The sequence below is a fragment of the Solea solea genome, chromosome 13, assembly GCF_958295425.1.
Source record: "Solea solea chromosome 13, fSolSol10.1, whole genome shotgun sequence".
Lineage (NCBI taxonomy): Eukaryota > Metazoa > Chordata > Actinopteri > Pleuronectiformes > Soleidae > Solea > Solea solea.
The window spans coordinates 19,527,938-19,548,648 of NC_081146.1; the positions used below are offsets into that span (position 1 = coordinate 19,527,938).

At 38.5% G+C, this 20,711-nt stretch overlaps 1 protein-coding gene across 4 annotated transcripts in view; it reads right to left on the reverse strand.

Annotated features, from left to right (window-relative positions):
• The window catches only part of LOC131471696 (neurocalcin-delta A), a 49,211-nt gene extending 29,659 nt beyond the window's left edge, over positions 1 to 19,552 (reverse strand). For 3 of the 4 annotated variants that reach the window (XR_009242015.1, XM_058648391.1, XM_058648390.1), the window contains exons 1-2: positions 19,409 to 19,552; positions 16,186 to 16,302 (exon numbers count right to left, since the gene is read on the reverse strand). The gene's annotated coding sequence lies outside the window, so the exon portion shown is untranslated. Of the gene's footprint in view, positions 1 to 7,427; positions 7,481 to 16,185; positions 16,303 to 19,408 lie in introns of all 4 variants that reach the window. The other variant, XM_058648392.1, reaches the window with a different exon arrangement.
• Between the last annotated feature and the right edge of the window lie 1,159 nt (positions 19,553 to 20,711).

Sequence of the window (20,711 nt, forward strand, 5' to 3'; positions counted from 1 at the left end):
AACAAAATACAAAATGTAGTAACTGTGGACCACCGTTTTCTGATTTTTTGAAAAGCGTGTTACAATGATTTCTGACTCTGGACATAACTTGTGCATAAGCATGCGATCAGCTTCTCTCTCTCTCTCTCTCTCTGTGTGTGTGTGTGTGTGTTAGGATGTAGGGTGGGTTCACAGGCACTAGAGGGAATTCCTTCCTCCAGAATTCTCAGGAAGCAACAGCATGAGAGGAAGAGAAAACAACTTCTCTTTCCAAGGCAAACCCTTCAGAACGTGTTCCTTTGGAAGAGGAAACACTCCCTGTGCTGTGTCAATGTTAGAAACTCACCCCTAAATAACTGCAACATTGTCTGCAGCGTGTTACTAAAATCAGCTCAGGTTACAAAAAATGGTAAATGCACCCAAAAAACAGGCAGTTCATTGTGAGACCTTGAACCTAACCGTTGCGTTAATCCCAGCTGCTATTAGATTAGATACCAACAGATTATAATAGATATCACATTACATCATTACATTTTCACAGATGGATTAGGAGTGCTGCTGCTGGACTGCTATGTTTTTTCTATGATTTGAGTTAAAGCTCAACATGGCATGATACAATGCAGCTCTGAGCTTGCCTCTTATACACAACTCAGACAAATAAGACTATGGTGGGGCAAAATAATATTATAACATACATTGATAAAATGTATCATGATTGTGATGCTACATCAGCACTATCAAATACAGTGAACAAAAGGTAAATGGAGCATGTGATAGGGCCATGTTTGATCCTCACACTGATTGTTGCAGCTCTGTGACATAAACCACAGACATTCTTCTTGAAGGCAATGGTCTTTCCTGTGTTTTGTGTTGTCTGAGAGTAGATTGTGTGAGTTTCCAGGAATGAATGTCCACAGGAGTCGGGTTAGTGAATCAGGAAGTATAATAACAACAATTGCTGGATGTTCTGAAGAGAAACTAATTTATGATACCGCATTTGCCACTTTATTTGCTGTGATGCCAACATCATAGCAAGGAACAAGGAACAGTTCAAACTTTCCTTTTGCTCATGAGGACCAAAACAAGCTTAATATTGTTCATTGTATACAAACACACTGCTCAAACTCAACATTAACAGACATGTCTCACCTCTGCTATGTGGGTCAACAAGTGGGGATGTAGGTGTCTGATGTATTGTCACTCCATCTGTACAAGGAACTGTCCACACAGGACAAAAGCAGCATGCAGGAGCCACAGTGATAATGGGAATGTAGCGTTTCCCTATTGTTGTCACCTCTCAATGCAACTGCCAATAACAACACATCCAGGAACCAGGAGAATCCTGGTCAGTGGAGCGGGGAAGTTAAATAATGTCCAAAATACACCATACGGTTATGATGTGTACATGTGCAGCGATGAATAAACTCAAATACAGATGGAAACCACACACAACTACTCATCTGGCAGTATTCTGCAGCAGTCATATTCAGGGTCTTGAATACAGCAGCTGCTGTAATGGCTTTATGTGTAGCTCACTAAAATTTGTAGCCGAGATAGTTTGAAAACAAATCTCATGTTACATAACTGCAGTACATGTGGTGGGCGAGCCAATGCAACTTGCTCAACAGGATAATCTTATTTACCACGCCAGTTTCCAATACAAGAAAGCCTCTCATTGATGCAGGTTTTGTGTTAAAAGACTGAAGATAAAGCCTTCATTTTACAGTTTTCCAAAGTCAGAACGACATATCATAAAGTTTTAAACTAATTCCACTGTTCTAACCCAACACCTAAAGTCAAGCTAGCGCAGGGGTTCCCAACTTTTTTTGACCAGTGGGAAAGGAGTTTACGACAGGCTTCCTGTTTACAGCCCAGGACTCATCACAAATCGCATCAATAATCATCATCCTTAATTAATCACTGTTGATGTTGATGATCATATGATCAATCATCCTGCAGTTTTTTTTTTTGGGGGGGGGGGGGTACATTTATTTACAGTCCTCTCACATATGATAGGGACAGTCCAAACTCCATCTGTAAAAATCAAACTTTTTTAGAAAAAAAACAAAAAAAACACAAACCTGAACAACAAACAAAATCATTTTCTTCCTTCGGGAAGTGTAAGCACCACCATGACTCATCTCTCTTGATAGTCATAGCAATTATTAGTGTGCTCACTCAACCTTTCATGTGCCTATATTTCTTCATAATCCAGAGTGGCAAGAAGCACATCATTTATTTATTCCAGCAGTTATACAATCTGCAGTGTCACAAGAGCTTCTCAAAGGTATTGCAACCCACTCCATCAGTGGTGATTCACTAGCTATAAACAGAAGCCAGAAGAAAAGCCTGGTGACCAGTCTGTCCCACCTGTTTTTCTTTACAGCAGAGAGGACTGACCAGAGCCCACTGTCTCAGTCTCTCTCTTATCGTGGAGCAGCAGGTTTGGAGTTAGGAGTGGGAAATAGACACGTCACCATCTCTCATATGAGTCATGCTCTGGCTCCATGTTCACTATAGTGATACACATACACATACTCTGCACATTTATCAATAATATTTATACCGAAATAAAGCAGTTGTCTCTACATATTAATGAATTTCTACTGGCATGGAATGAGTAGACAGATGTAACCAGCCTGTCAGACACAGCCAGGTTCATCAATAAGATCATAGCAGCAGCCATGGCACTTTTATTTGTATTAGCCAGGGTCTTCTAGTGAGTCACCTTTCACCCCTAGGTTTGGACAAACTGAGAATGTAGAAGAGTAACTTGTCTTTATTAATTTTTCTCTATGACATTTTCAAAGTTCTTTCCATAAGTTCATGAGAATTCCTGCTCCACATTTGCTTGGTCTGTCAAAACCTGTGCACTGACAATTATTGTAGTGTGAATTTACATGTCTTTCTTAGCTACTCAGCCATAGTGCTACCTCATCGGCAATGCCAATTAACACCAACTAATTTGAGAGTAGCTGGGAGATAGATGGGGCTGCATCTGATGAGTCAGAATGACTGTGTGAATGCAGTCTCATCAGGGCGTGGCCATATCAGTCTAAAAGTAAGATCCAAAGCTCTAGTTTTTGAGATACTCAAAGCTCAAAATGTTGTTTATATTTTCTAAAGTCTCCCATTAATGTTATTCTATAAAAGCTAGCACTAGCAGCCTTCACTAAAGCCCCTTTTCCACCTATGGTCCCAGCTTGCCTCGCCTAGGCATGGCACAGCAAGGTGACTTGCTGAAGCTATTAATCAATCAACATGTAGTTTTGGTTTAGCAGGGTTTAATTTTAATTTTAAGTTTTAGTTTAAAACTTAGCCAACATTATTAAATAGGGCATTAATAAAAAGTATGCCTCGCCTGTCCTTGTATGTCCCCAGCACTATTTATGATCAACAATTTTGTCCCCACCACTATTTATCAATTTATCATTAATGAAAAAAAAAAGTTCGGGAGGGGGGTCGCTGTAAAGCAGACGGCCGCCTGCCACCTTCGCCCTGAGCTTTTCCAAGCTGACCTAGAGCCGGTCGCGGCACACCACTGGCTGAAGGAAAGGCGCCCGGCGGGGATGATTTGGATTGTTGGATTGGAAATTTCCGATCCATGAATTACGTTTGTATCGGAACCCGATACCGATACTGGATCGGATCGGCCCCATCCCTATTTGTGATGCCGCTCACCAGTCGCAATCAGCAGTGCTGTTGCTAAATACACCAGACTCCTCTGTCAAATTTTGAGACTTTAGACATTCCCTGGTAATTGTTGGAGATTAACCCACGTTTTTAGCATTGTTAAGTCTTTTTAACTGCTCTACAGTTCGGCATTGTTTGGCTCGATTCTTGTGTCGGATGGCACTCTGACCAATCAGTGGTTGGCAGTCTGGCGATGTCATGCATAATATCGCCTCAGCATGCTTGGAACCTTGCCAGAGCAGGTACTAAAAGAACTACCTTGTACCAGGTACTATCGCTCGTGGAAATGCAAAATAACCGTGCTGTGCTGAGGCGAGTCGAGTCTAGTCGACCTGGTGGAAATACGCCATAACACACAACATTAACAATAGATGCCTTCTCACTGTCACACAGTACAACGTTTCCTGTCAGGCAGCTTTTAATAAGCTCACTGTGTGTTTGTTTAGAAAATACATAAGAATGATGAACTTGCAGTTTAGGCATGTTGATACATGAACCATATTGGAATTTCTAGTATATAGAAGTTGTGTATAATTACTTGAGGTTATGGCAGCAAGTATGGCTGCCACGAGAACCCTGATGATTCACATCAATGTCAGGGGGGCCACAAGTTTTTCCTTGCATATTTTATGAATCCCATTACGATTATAATCCTGGGTATTGAGGGGATTGGAAATCCATTGGTTCATATACAAAGTCAAATCAAAACATTTATTGCTCATATTAATGCAAAACTTTATAGACATTGAATCAGATACTCAAATGTTTTCATTAAAAGAATAATGGTATTATGTTGAAATATGTCAGCAATGATAGGAAGCTGTAAAGACAAGTATAAACATTTTATAGCTCTAATAGATACCCATTTCACTTTGTCCAGATCGACTTTTAACATACAGTTGGGTTCAAAACAATAGCAGTGTGTTTAAAAACGTGAATAAAGCACAAAATATTTGTAATAATTTTTATTTGATGCATTGGGAACACTGCACATTATATTCTAAATCAAAACACAAAAATGTATACATTTTTTCAACTACTTTACAGAAAATGAAGAAAAATGAATAATAGGCTGTTCAAAAATAGCCGATTATTTATTATTTTTATTATTTATTATTTAAATAGGCCCGATACCATAGTATAGTAGTATTTATCGCATACCGGGGATCATGGATCAGTTTGCATACATCAAAATACTTGAAGAGGTCATATTGCCTTATGCTGAAGAAGAAATGCCCTTGAAATGGGTGTTTCAGCAAGACAACGACCACAAACACACCAGCAAGCGAGCAACATCTTGGTTCCAGACCAACAAAATTAAAGTTATGGAGTGGCCAGCCCAATCCCCAGACCTTAATCCGATAGAAAACTTGTGGGGTGACATCAAAAATGCTGTTTCTGAGGCAAAACCAAGAAATGCAAAGGAATTGTGGAATGTCGTCAAATCATCCTGGGCTGGAATACCTGTTCACAGGTGCAAGAAGTTGGTCGACTCCATGCAACACAGATGTGAAGTACTTCTCAGAAACAGAGGTTATACAACTAAATATTAGTTAAGGGATTCACAGGAATGCTAAATCCTAAAGTACAGTTTCATTATGTACAATAAATATTTCAGTTTGTGAAGAAAAATGCATACACTGCTATTTGTTCATTTTCTGTAAAGTAGTTAAAAAATTGATACATTTTTCTTCATGTTTTGATTTAGAATATAATGTGCAAATAAAAATTATTATCAGGATTTTGTGCTTTATTCAGGTTTTTAAACACACTGCTATTATTCTGAACACAGAATAATAGGTTTAGGTTCAAGTAAACTTTAGTAGTAGGCTCAACTAGACTTTGGCTGTTAATCCATGTTGGCTCCTTCGAGTAATGGCAATTATCTTTAATCACTGTGGGTTTTTCCCAAGTTGGTGCATCAGTCTAAAAATACCATATCATAGTAACAGTCTACATTAGTGTTTTCCCCACCATCTCCAGCAGGGCATCTCATTAAGAGCTAAAATAACACCAGCTGCTCATACTGCTGTAACTGCGAAGAGAGCTGTCAGAGAATGTGAGGTTATCCTTCTAAACACAATGTTAGTTATACCTCGTCTGATCAGAGGCACAATCTGGAAGTCAAAACACCTCGAATAAGACATTCTTTCTTTTCTGTCAATTTGCAGAGAGCAGCAGCTTACAGTCAGACAGACACACACTCACACATACCTAACACCTTTACCTCAAATCAAAATTCAGTAGGTGTCGAATCCAAAATATTCACAACTGTGGCCATTAACAGAAGACAGTCTAATACATACTATGCAGAAGTCACATCATCTTATCACTCATTTTGCAGCAGTTGCCAGATACTTCAGTTCTACCATTGTTTTAAGGGTTTAAATTTGATGAGAAGATGAATATCACACTTGCAGTTATCTTAGCTTGGAATTAAGATGTGAAGCAGCAGCAGCAGCAGCCACTTTCTAGTTTTAACTGAACACTTCATCTATCATTTCAGAACTACAGTGAGTGAAGCTTTCATATCTGAATAAAACCACTTAGACAAGTGGTTGTCATCTTCAAGAAGTTCAGAGGTTACAGTGACCTGACAGTTGCAGTTGACCCTTGTAAAGCAGTGGGCCTCTTCAATGGACAAGCTGCAGCTGTCTCTTAGTCTGAGAGCCCCCTCAGGCTGATGTCTGTGCGTCTGTGTGTGTGTGTGTGTATACACACTTGTATTTGCTTCCTCTTTGGGACCTTCTCTGGCATGAGCACTGACCTTATCAGGTCTAGTAGTCCTCATTGGGACCAAACCCTGGAACTAATAGGGCAGAACCTAATTTCTGAGGAACTAAGATTTTAATTGTGGGGTTAGGGATACCTTAGTTAAGATGGCTAAATGAATGGACGTCAATGCAGTGTCCCAAGAACAACAGCTGTGCAAACCTACATCTGTGTATCTGTGTGCATCTATAGTTGGCTGCAAGGACACATTTTGATTTAAACATGTTTGTGAAGACATTTTGGATGGGCCTCACAACTTTAATGGGCATTTTGAGGGTTAAGACTTGGTTTAGGGGTTATGGTTAGGTATTGAGTACGAGTGTCCTCACAAAGAATGCTATAGAAGAATGTGTGACCAAAAGTGTGTGTGCATGTGTGACTGTGTGTAAAGGCTTGCGTTTCGAGGGATTTGAGGGCCTGGGAACTGTGTGGAAATCACATCGGTCTCCCTCTGGCTCATCTCTGAGTCATGGGAAACAACAGTTACCAAAAACAACAGAGCTCGGGCACAATGCAGCTGGACCACCGAACACTGTGCTGTTTGACCTCAAAAGGTCAATGACTACAACACTATCATTTACTATGAAAAAATTTGAGCTATAATTATCAGGAAGACCTCCTTGAACTTATGTTTGTCCCCAATGAATCAACTGGTTTGATATGTTTTACCAGAACAAAATCTCAAAATAGAACATGAAAGCCTTAAATCTATCAAATCCACATTGTGATCTGAGGTAAGCAGAGAAGATTCTCACTTGTCACATTCTTCTCTTGCTTTGTATCTTTTCTCATTGTGTCATTTTTTTCAAACATATAATTCTTTGAACCAACACATCAAGCGAGTGGCATGTCCCAATGATTTCTACATCCACAGAAAACCCTCAATAAAAAGCACAACATGGTTGCGAGTCAACCCTGGATGACTAGAAGACTATATTTCAGAATACACTGATAAAACACTAATTCAAATCTTTTGTACATACTTTTCTGGCCTTTGTTGAGGTTCAAAGGGTGATTTCAGTCTACTCAGTCAGATCTGTAGAAGCAAACGTAATATGTATGGTTAAACAAAACAAAAAGCCTATTAAATTAGATACTGCACTCAAAATGTTGAATTTTGTTATTGTTAAAAATGATGATTAGAACAATAATAATAATAATAATAATAATAATAATAATAATGATCTACACATATTCAGCATTTAATAAAATGCATCTAAAAGGTGAAGACTTATTTTTTTGTCAACAGACTACAGGTGACATAATTTGTACTGAAGAGCAGAGGTGAACAGCAGATAGAACTGCTGTAAACACCTGAAAAGGTGTGTGACAGAATTGAATTTTGTCCCATGAGATTCTGTACAATATAAGGACATGAAATAATGTTTGACAAGAATAGAATAGGTTATTCGGTACGAGAAACACACTACATTGATTAATAAACCGACAAATTTCTGCCTGCCAGGACTTCTGTGGTGAGAATCTATGGTCTTGGATGTGGAATAGCTCCTCTCTGAGCTGGTGGTCACCTTGTTCTGTGAAGCTTGCCGTCACCTTGTTCTGTGAAGCTGGCTCAAGCTGGAGCATGACTCTTTATCTGATTAAAGAGAAAGAAATGTCTCTGGTGCTATATATACACACATTCTAAGGATCTACTTTAATAATTCATTAAAAATAATTCAAACTCAGGGTCAGTGATAAGCTAAGGTCTGGCTGATGCACAGCAACACTCTTTTTAGTGGCAATTTTGAGGTACAATCTAGCAATAAGTAAGTAATATATGATTACAATCATTTTCAGCAGCTGCATTTTTTAAAGGCTAATCAGGCATACACCAGGATTGGGTGTAGTGTGCACGTTTCATGAATCACACGTGAGACTTGACATGTGGTGATATTTGCACCTAAATCTGCGCCAGTTTATATGCAAGTGTATTTAAATATGAGGATGAATGTGATCATTTTCACACTTTCTTCTGGAATGCATTATTGCACTCATTTTCATTTTCATTTTCATATAACCTTTGCTGTATATGACTATTACCATTCATCTTTTGTTTGTGGAGAACAATAGAACAATGTATAAAGCAACATATCCTTTAAAGAGAGATTTCTTCTTTTAAACTTTTTATCCAGGCAAAAGTCCCACAAAACGCAGCCACAATTGACTAAATTGTTATTTTTATTTTCAGTCATTTCATCGGAATTAACCATTGGTTTTCATTTTAAATACCAGGCTTCATGACCTGGTATGAGCCAATGCCATTAAAGCCTTTTCCTGTTGGGTGCCTGGAGGAGGGAAAACTATGAGAAAAGCTACCTTCCGTCGTGTTACAGCGGATGAGGAACAGAATAACTCCTGGGGTTCCTGTCCTCTCACTTCCCCACGCGCTCTCTCTAACAACACAACTCAGCAGGCAAACTGACAACTCTGCTTGTGTGTGCGTGTGAGAGGGAGGGTGTTTCCGTGTGTGCAAGTGTAATGACTTTATTATACAAGCTATTTTAAAGCTGTTACAGTGGATTAAAAACAATGTACAAAACACAACGCTGTTGCTGATTTGATTACATACTCCCAAGATTGCATTTGTGTATTTCCATTTTTCAATTTAAAGTAAACTGATATCCATTTTGCTAATTGATAAAACACTTTAACATTTTAACTGTTTTTTTTTTTTTTATCATTATCTATGTTCATGTATATCTTTAGAGGAGCTGTTGCTCATTGTAGTTTGATTTTTGGGTTTTGATTCCTTCATGTTATAGAAGGTTTTTAGTGGAAGCCAAATTATTAGCCAAGATCTCCACCCTCTAAAACAACTGATTGCTTCATTTTAACAGTCACCGTTTCTCTTATGTTCTTTCTTGGGCAGATCAAGGACATCTGGAGGGACTTGAGCTCAGCTTGTTTCTCTGATGGCTTCATTTTCAGATAGCCAATGACTGAGGTAATCTGTTGGAAAACTGGAAACTTTAAATGTGAGGTGTTGCCACAGCAACCCTAAACAGTACACCGTACCCTAAAAAGTTGGTCGGTTGTAAGGTTTTGCACTTACACACGTATTGCACAAAAAAAATATGCATGCTTCATTAAGTGATTAAAAAAAATATGTAACATTTATGTGGCTTATAACCAAGCAACACACCATTGGTTTTTAAATCACCTTTTACTTTTTCTACTGTTTTGAATAACAAAGTTTCAAACTAAGGTTGGTGAATGTAAAATTGTATAATTTGCAGGTACTTAATGTTAGATTCATTCCCCTCTCCAACAATGAAATGTTCCCAGTATCACTGGCCACAAAGTCATCTCAAAACATTATGGATCCACCCCCATGCTTCAAAACTAGAGAAGTGTATGTTTCATGAAATTCAGCACCTTTTATCTCCAAAAACACCTTTGCTCATTCCAGTCAAAGATATGGCAGTATAAGGCATGATTCACCTGGACCCTGTGCGAACTGGTTTGGCTCAGGGCAGATTTTATTGTCCCACGAGTGAGAGCAGAACCACTGGTGTTTAAACACATTCAAGCGCCCATTCACAGACACACAAACACAAGCACGCACCACAGATTGACCAGGTCTTGTGCATATTTCACACACCATTTGTGAAACTACACAAACACTGGCAAGGTAAAAGTTAGTCTGACTTATGACCGTATATGGAATGCAACTTCTAACTTTTTCATAACTTTGACCGTTTGACGTAACACTACAGGAGCTAAAACCAAACTAAAAATAGACATGACTTGTGTTAAAAAAAAAAGAAGAAAATCCATGACGGAGATCATGCTTTGCTTTGTTTTCAATGCCATTACTTACATTACAAGTACCAATTAAACAGAATAAGGTGATCGTGTGGGATTACAATGCTTTATTATTGTAATAAATAATGAGATTATGACACAATGCAATGGAAAAAAACAGACATAATGAGAATATATGACAGAATCAGAGTTCAAATAAAAGCCATAGCATGTCTCAGATCTGATAGTTGGCTTTTATTTTGCCTGGAAAATGCTAATATATTGCTAAAGCTGAAGCTTTTTTCTCCCTCGTTCTTTGATTTTCATTATTCCTTACCCAACTAATTATCTTTTGTTAGGTTTTTCTTTTAAGGATTTGCTACTTTTCTTTCATAAGGTTCTGGTCATATAGTGTAAATCTACTGTAAATGTAACATGTTTTATACATTAGCTGTTGAGTGTCACCTTCAGCTGGTCATTCAAACTGATTTAGTGACACTGATCAACAGGGTTTAAAAACCTATCTTGGCTTTTTAATGAATGTTCTCCTTTTGTTTTGCTCAACATTGTATGATTTTACTCTCTAAAAATGTCTGAGGCAGTTGTTAGTTCCCCCATGGAGACACATTGTCTCTCTGTAAAAAGGAGAGGGAAAAAAATTAATAAAAAAGCACAAAAAAAATTAAATAAATAAAATTAGAGTGTCTGGAAATGTAATGTTTTTTGTGGCTAGGGAAATGTCATCCTTTTTACTGATGCCATGGCAACATGTTTCATGCATTACAGGTGAGAAAAAGCATCTAGTATAAAGGTGGGTCAATAAAAATGAGGAAATTTCAACTCCAATAAAGATATCATACATTGAAGACCCTCTCTCTCTCTCTTTGTCTGTCTGTGTGCGCGCGCACACATATGCATTGGTGTTAACATCACCAGCATCAGTGTAAATGAGCAGGAAGCATGTCATTCAAAGGATTAACATTGTATTAGCTGGATGCAAATGGGATCTATTTCCGTTACATTCAGGAAAACATATCCCAATTAAGGACACAAAATGATAGCTCACCAAGCACATTAAGTAATCTAAGGTCTGAAAAATGACAGTACGGTAATCACCTACCGTAAAGATGTGTGCAGATCATCTGTTATTATTTCTCTCTGTTTTCTTACATTTACAGATTCATTTTGCATTTTAAATGTGTTGTTTTGTGATATAAAGGCACTGTTAAGTAAGTACTAAAACCAAAATTACTTATACATGATCTAGAAAATATAGTATTAATGAAAGTAAATCAGCTTCTTAATAGCCCTCACTGGTCAGTAGGCTTGATCATCTTGACTGACATGGATTTAAACTGAGCCTTATGTGTGAGCTATTTAATGTCAACAATCATTCCTCTGTTACTAAGATCTGGGATTATTCTTGAGGTAACATACCTCTTGGAATAGATGACACACACTGCACCCACCCTCCCAAGCTGTGTTGGGTACACCAAATGTATCTGGGGCACTAGTCATAATGAATGACTCTAAAGGATGTGGTGGGGGTCACATAGAAGAAAAGACTTTTCATGCTCCATTATAAAACCCTCATGGATGTATACTGTAATAGCATTGGTATTAAAAACATCATAAAAAGGACAGGGTGGAAATGGAGAAAGCTTAACAATGTACTGCCAATCCCCTCGGACACCAGCCCAGGCAGTGTGGGTGTCTGGACGAGACACGCTTTATCACCCATTCGTTCATCTGCGCAGTAAAACTGGGCTTCGGCTGGAACGGGTTGTCAGCCTACTGTATTCGCCGAGGTATACTCCTACATATAACCCCTCCTCTTATTCACTCACTCTCTCCTTCTCTCGCTCTCTTGCGCCGCATCTTGCGGCAGACCAGCTGTCACGCTTTCCAGCCCACTCATTACCATTCCTCTCTCATGTAACTGTCGCTTCGAGAAGCTTTCATCCCACCTCTCCTCCACTGCACGCTGGGTGGCACACTGGAGCATTACATAAAGAGGATGTGGGCACAACTCATGTGTGTGTGTGTGTTTCAGTGAGGATGTGGATTCTCACCTGCGTTGATCAAAAAGGTTTGTGGATGTGGATCTGTCATATGACAGATGATAAAGAAAAAGAAAAACTAATAGCGATTTTTCTGACAAAAACAACACGGATAATAGCCACGTGAAATATTGCCACAACGTTAACTAATATACTCTAATGCAAGTAGAGCCTGTGCAATGTGCGAATTGGGATGTTTTAATTGTATGATTTGGATTTTAAAACAATTATGGTTGTTTAATTTGACATTAAATGGACAGTTACATTCTTCATCTGTTCACATTTACCAAGGATATTATGTTCTGGCAAAACTTTTTTATGGCAAAGGGCTCAAAAGTTTTTCACTATATTTGCAGATACTATGATATAAACCTCACCTCACGCAAAGTTTTAAGCTTAAAAATATTTCCTTATAACAAAGGTTTATTTTACTTTATGTGGGAGAAATTAAGATCAATAGTATTGACAAATTACCATTTCACCATCCACCATATTGTTGACATTCTCTGAATTAATTATAATGTTAATTTTAAAGCTATTTTAATGCGTATGCACAATGCTAATTATTGATTTCATTTGTGCAGCATTAAACAAACACTTCCCCATGAAACTACATACATAACTGGCATTCTAAGTCGCTAAAATAATCCCTGTGAAGTCATATCCAGGTTTAAACACTTGTTGAGGGTGACAGGCATTCCGCGCACCATAACATTCACACAGTGGGAAAGCCCTGTGCTAATTCAGGGCATCCCCGTGGACTCTTGGCCAGTCAGGGTGTGAAACCAAAGCCTGTCAGTGAAGCTCAACAACTCCTCACAGCCCTCCCAACATAACTGTGCAGCTAGTAATGCCACCACTTCTGACAAACACCACTGGCTGTGGTGGAGGGGAGTCACTGTGCAGCTGGTGAGGTAATGGAGTGTGTGCTTTAAGGGTGTCATAGTGCATACACTTTTTAGCACTTCAGATTTAAAAAAAACATACACTTGTCAGGATCTGTATGACTCCACTTGTCTGAATGCCCATCTACTGTGCAGTATGTCTTTGTTTGGTTTTCCCTCTATAAAAGGTTATGAGGTCTACATACCATGTGTGCATTTGGTCCTTTCTTCACTCTACATACATCAGTCAGTCATACAAAGTGAAGCAGCTGTTGTGCAAAACTATATACACACACACACACACACACACACACACACGTAAAAACAACCGTTCTTCTTTAATCTTTATAACTAAGTTCCAAAACTTCCCTTAAAAAGATACATACAAAAAGAGTCCTCATTTGCATGGTTCGAGGCTCCATAACACCGGACACAGATGTTTCTTTTTTGGCTACTTAAGAATAAGCTATATAGGACAGTTTATGGTCTCTCATAGCTAGTTACATTACAGTAAATCTAAAAAAAAAAAAAAAATGTGCATAGATGTGTTCCCAATGGTCACACTGGAAGTCAAAGTGGAAAACCAGCAAACAAAGAAAGTGATTGTCAGAAAGTAGTGGTGTGACATAAGAAATAAATAGAGCACAACATTGTTTAAACCCTTGCTCTCCTCTCACCTCTGCATCACTTCCCAGTCATGGCATGAAGCGAGTTCAAATGCAAGATTGATGGTTTACAGAAAATTAAAGTAAAGTAATGGTTGCACACAGACCCTCACTATCCAACACACTATGGCTGAACAATTTTGGAAAAATATGTTACTGAGATTAATCCTGACCGATATTGCAATTGCAATTTGATATGCAATATATTTACTTGACGTTAATATTCACGGAGTAATAGAAATCAAATGTGACGGAGCATGAACACACATTGCCATCAAAAATATAACTAACAAAATACTCTGTTGCCTTCTCATGGATGAGAACTTGAAAATATGAACCATATCCAACATGAGCTACAACTTTTAATTTGCATAGGATTAGGTGATAGATTGATCAAATGCTTGTTTGATTTGTAAACGATTCACTGTGTGGGGGTAGAACGCTATCCAACTATCAAACAGGCCGATCGCTAAAATCATACACCCTGCTTTACTCAGACATGACATTTATAGAATAGGATTCTTTCACATCAAGCAACTAGGAACAACATGCCATAACTTCATAGACACAGATATGAAGCTGGGTCTTCCTTATATAGTGAAATAACATTGAACGTGCAACATGAAAGGCTATGATTCGACAGTCTGTTTAGAATGGGAACCCCACACTGTGCTGCGCTGTGGATAAGTTTGAAGCCACACAAGGAGCAGGCAGAAAAGCATATAAAAAGAGAGATGACAGTGTGACATGTCACAGCTGCTGTTTAGACTGCTTATGTTGCCCACTAGGTTGACCTTGATCACCTGGGTGACATTGAAGAACCACAAGGACTTCACTATTTGCATTTGGAAATGGAGCCATTTGCCTCTGAGCATATGCATTGTGTATATTCAGGATATTTTTGTGGCATGTTTGCAAAGGCAATTTGCCAGGACAACTTACAAACAGATTGCAAATGGTTCCTGTGTCTGGTTTCAAATATAATTCATGCTTTCAGAATGCTGATAATAGAATACAAGACCAGTCTGACACTCCTCTTAGCCAAATGAACATTTCAGAGGGAGTAGAGGGGCTTTTATGTGAAAAGAGCTACCTGCTGTGCCCTCAGATTCATACACTGAATGGGCATCAATTGTAAAAACGACTCAGACTTCATTACAAAGTTACTTTCCAACTGTCTAAGAAGGAACATAATTATTTTGCTTAAGTAAGCATCAGGCCGGCCACAAAAATACATAACAAGGGCCTTTCTGCACAAAGTTTACATGTTCTACCTATGTGTGTGTGTTTGTGTGTGTGTGTGGGGGGGGTTTCTGTTTCCTAGTTCTCCGGATTCCTCCCACAGTCCAAAAACATCCAGAGGTTAATTGTACACTCTAAGGGATGTGGAACACCCCAGCAATAGACAATGAATTGAGTGAGTGATTGAATGAATGAATGAATGAATGAATGAATGAATGAAGGCCCTGAAGCTCTTCCCCAGAATTTCTTTTAGACATGGGTAGTTGGTCTCTACCAATCTGCCTGACCTTAATTTAGGACAGTAATGCCAGACAAACAGATGGACAGACAGACATGTACAGACACACATACAGAGTTTAGTGTAACAGCCAGCTGGAGTGCGTGCAGCTTACATTTGAATGAGAGGGATGTGGTTTTCTGTGCATACCAACAGAGGTTAGCATAAGGCAGCATAAGGCAGAGAGAACAAACCATCAAAATAAATATAATCAAATATGAGAAGGGAAAATATTGGTCACAATGTACTGATGATTTTATATCATGAATAAGAACAATTTTATAATATTTATATTTACACTGCTGTTAACTCATCATTGTGTCGTACTACACTTTTGACCTCCACAGTGCAGACAATTAAATTAGCATTAGCAACTGTATATATATTTAAACGTATATACAAAAAGGTGTATGGTTTACAAAATAATCTTTGTCTTTAAATGTAAATATTGTCGACTATATGCTCTCATCACATCAACTGACCTGGTTTCTGTTGTTATTCAACACAGCAGACAAGCCGGCAAATAAGGGTCAATCAGAAGCATCAGTCAATCTGAGCCTGCAGTCGTCAATGGACTCGATTGCCATCCAATATTTACCAAATTCAAACAATTTCCTGTGTTAGCACTTCGGCTCAATAGCAGACTTTGGGTCTTTAATACAGCCCAACTGATTCAGGATGACAAAACCAGTGTTTCCACATCCATATGCAGAAACTTCTACTTTCTTTCCTAATGCACTCTGACCTTGACCACACTATATTCACGCTAAAATGTGTTGGTTTTAAAACACACTGCTTTTGCTTTATTTACGTATACACTTTATTTACGTATGTGCAGCAACTAGTTCTGTAATTGTATCACTCACCTAGTGGAATATGAAGATAGCAGCAGTCCAGGGGAGGGATTTCAGACTGGTGGTTCAGTCCTGGTATTTAGGTCCTTCCTTATCCACCTTATGACTTTAACTGATAGTTAACAACACCTGAGGAAAGAGGTAGAAAAACAAACAAACATACTTTTTAATTCCCCAGTAAAACAGATGGTGTGTTTATGCATTTGGCACATACAGTATTTACTCTAGAGGTGTAAGTGTTTGGTTTGTATCAGTAATGTATACACACACACATGCACATTAAGTTACTGAGTGGGTCAGTGGGTAATTGTACATGACTGACTGAGATCCAGACAATCAGCTGCATTGTTCTGTGTCTCTAACCCACAGGCTCAACAGAGGCCTTAGATCCTAGTTTTAAATCAGACTACATACACAGGATCAGAAGAAACTGTGATTCACAATAAACCACGGGCGGTGATACTGTGCAAGTGGCTATTATCACAGCCTGGGAAAGTCACAGGTCATCCGTCCTGGAGCCACATCATTAAAGCTGCTCAAGCTCTGACTGACTTTTCTATGCCACACTGGTAAGGTTATTAAAACATGGCTGGGAAAAAAAGAAGAAATAAAATATATACAAATACACAAGCTAAGACAAAGACATACAGGTATGTATGGGTAGTCACCTTTAATACTTTTGTGGTATTGAATATCAAAAAATGTAATGTCCTTCGATACCTTTAATTTAATCTCATTAAATCTCCCAAAGGAGAAGAGGAAGACTGGGCTTGTGTGAGTGTTTTGTGAGACTGGTGCACAAGGTATGTTAGGAAGATCTAAAGTGTTACTACAAATTTAACAAAAACTCTTGATAGTGCATACATAGGACTGAAGAGATTTCCTAAAATTGATATCGAAAAAATGATTTTAAAACAAGGTTTTGACAGAATCCACCATCCAGCTTTAACAGCAGCAGTGAGATGCCTTCTTGCTGAGCCGGTTGATCCTGATTGCAGCTGTGAGGACAATCACACTGGCTGGTGATGTGTAACCTGCCCCAGATGTCGGCTCATCTGTCTCTTTCTGTGTATGTAACAGACTCTCGGAGATGAAGTGAGAAATTAACATATCCAGAAAGGATGCTACCACTGTTCCAACGAACACCTCCGACACTCCTCATGACACTAATGCTGCTGCCAGATGTTCCACTCCTCTGTAACAACATTTAACACAAATCATATTCATACTACCTAAGAATTAACAGTGTCAAATTATAACAGAAGATTTTAAAACAAATTAAACTGAATATTTCCTTTTGTCTCTGGTAGTGCTAGTAGTGCAACCCCAGGGTCACATTTTCTTTTTCTTGTCTTAAGCTTTTGGACATTGTGCAGTGATACTGAATAACAGACAGCTAAGTCCTGACAGTCTTGCTGAAATATTGGGCTGCTCCTGTCATTCTTTGACTTTGCCCTGAGGTTTGGAATGTTTCTTGCAAAAATAGTTATTCTAAGATGGTGGAAATCAGCTTCTCCTCCCCGTTATAAAAACTGGTTAAATGACATAGTTTCCTGCTTTTACATCAACGAGATTCCGTACAAAATGTCCAACCCCCAAATTTCTAAAGATTTGTGAACCGTTTTTATAGTATATTAAGAAGGAGAGATGGAAATCTTGGAATTGATTGTAATGGATTTATTTCTGTATCGATCTATTTTTGTTAGTGTCTTGTCATGAATTTTGTTTCGATGCTTGTATTATCTGCGCTCTATATCAGTAACCTGTATCAATTAATATTTTATTGTTATGGACTACGTTCCTGACCTCAAATTTGGTTAATCTGGTTATACGTTTTAAGAAAGTGTTGAAAAACTTGTGAGGTCCTGGGAGGTGAAACAATGGTCACAGTACAATGGTTAAGGGTAATCAGAATAAATAAACAAACAAAAAAGAGAATGTGTTCATCCCTTAACGTATGAAAGCATTCAATATGTAACTATTTGGCCTGTATAATATATTGAAAAATTACAACCAGTCACCCCCATAGCAACCCGATATTGCTGCTGGCAGCGTGTGAATGCGTATGAAAGATGTGTGATGGAAATGCTCTGCACATCGATGCACTGCTTTTCATCAAGACTAGAAAAGTGTTACTTGAAATACAGACCATGTTATGAATATGTTTTGAATTGTTAAAAAAAAAAAAAAAAAAAAAAAAAAAAAAGATGTTTAGGGATGGCAATCGGTATCAGTATCGGACCGATTCTGGTCAAAATCACTGGATCAGATATCGGACAGATAAAAATATAAAATCTGATTCAATCCAAACTCCGATAAATCACATGCTTCAGTAGACACATTCTGAGCAAAAGCCCTTCAGCTGAGTCATGTTTGGGCTGTTTATTTCTTCTTTTTGGGAGAACAATATTTGTTACACACTTGAAAAATGAGGTGTTTGAAATGACAGTATCAGACTAATATCAGCAGATACTCAGGTTTCTGATATCGGACACCGAATGGAAATAAAAGATGCATTATTTGGATTTTTCAGAGTCTACATAAGCCACACACTGCCTGTTAGCAAAATGAAATTAAAACCAATTGACTACAGGTATTTGTTTATGTATTTAAGTCACATCGAAATCGCAATATTAAACATTGTCTTCACATATTGAAATGTGTTGCGAAAACCGTGCAGCCCTGACAACAACCCAACAAAACCTATGTGACTCTGTGTTCTCTAAACATTAAGCCCACAGCTGAATCAGTCAGGTACAGGTGAAGCCTAGTCGATTAATCGTGTATGCACGTGCGAATATAACCGGGGGAAATCATAAATACATTAGTAAAATCACAAAAATGGAGGCAAATGACAACACAACTGACACTTGACAACAGAGACGTAACAAAGGAAGGCGAAAAGCCCGCGGAACATTGAAATCCCTGTAGCATCAAAACAGTCAGAGCCCACTTTTATCCTACAACGCTCTGCTAGCATAACAAGCTACATGCTACAGTGAAGCCACACACACTTTTACTGCATGTTTACGCAATGAAACTGTCCACACACACACACAGAAGAGAGTCGCTAACAAACGTCTAATAAACAAAAGTCAAGTGTCGACTGAAAGAGCATTCACCTCAGCGTCCACCACAACGTAACACAGCTAAACGCTGAGTCTGAACGAATAGCTTATAAGAGGAAGAGGTGTCAAAGATGGTGTGAGCAGCCAAGCAAAATCTAGAAACGTACCATATATTTTAAAATTGTCAGCCGACGTCAGTCGTAGTTTCCTCATCTGCCGGTAATTCAGTAAATTGATGCTCACACTCAGGAATAAATACATCCCAACAAGTGTCAGTAGTGTAGTTAGTTAACTCAAAGATCGCATATAAACACGACGCGTGATTCGTGAGTGGAAAACTGTCCCAATAATCGCTCTGAAAAGTTGTCACTGTCACGACGCATGCGCCCTTGGGAAATACCTATGAAATATATTTTTTATTATTTTGAGTCGTGAAACAATAAAGTATTATTATTTGTGTTGTTTGTGTAAGTTTATTTTACCGAGTTAAAGTCATACCTGTCTGGATGTGTGGTCCCCAGAGCAGAGCAGAGTGAGACCTCTGTTTTCGCCCTGCCACCACCACCACTGCTGAAGCGCTGCATCCTTTTGTATGTAAGCCTCTGGCGCCATCTATTGACTGACCAGGAAACACAGGCTCTTTCTCCAGGTTTCTATGGCTGCGTTCATTTATCGCCTTCAGTTTCAGGCTTCATTATTAGTGTTATCAACAACAGCTGTGCTTTTCCTGCTAAAATATGCCAACATTTCTGCTGCGAATAACATATATCTATGTAAGGTTAAGAGCACAAGTTATTATGCAGTGTTATTGAGGGTCTGTTGCGTTAACAATGGAATTGTCTGACACGGCCTCAGTAAAACAAGGCCCTTGCCTAGAGTACATGTAAAAATGTTATAAAAATGTTATAAAAACTATTTTAGCTATTTTAAAGTGATTATACACTTATACAGACATGCTATGAGTATGTACAATATATATGTAATTTCTGACAACAAACAGTTCTGGGTGTTACACATCTAACAGATAATCAAGTGCACTGGATTAACAGGGAGCACAAAGAGACCTGAGAGAAAATACTTAAAAAAAGACGCTATGAACACTTGGATTAACTAATGTAGTGACTTTGATCCATAAACAAAAGGTCACATCGAGGCCGAGTCAGCTTTTGTCCAAGAAATACGAGAGCCTAGAGAGAGCTCACCCTGTTTGTTCCACCCAAACTAAATGAACAGCTCATACAAATGAAACCATGACCCAGAGTTACCAATTACACCTCAATTCACTCAGAACAAAACATTATTTTGGCTCCCTACAACTACATTCTGTGACTTTCCAACAAATTATGACTAGTCACCTTACACAGAGGTGCTGACCTCTAACAACTGTTTAGTTTAGTGATTCATCCGTGTGCAGCAGAGGTTTCCAAACTGAACTCAACCAAAGCCAGTTCAATGTCTGTTATTTACATC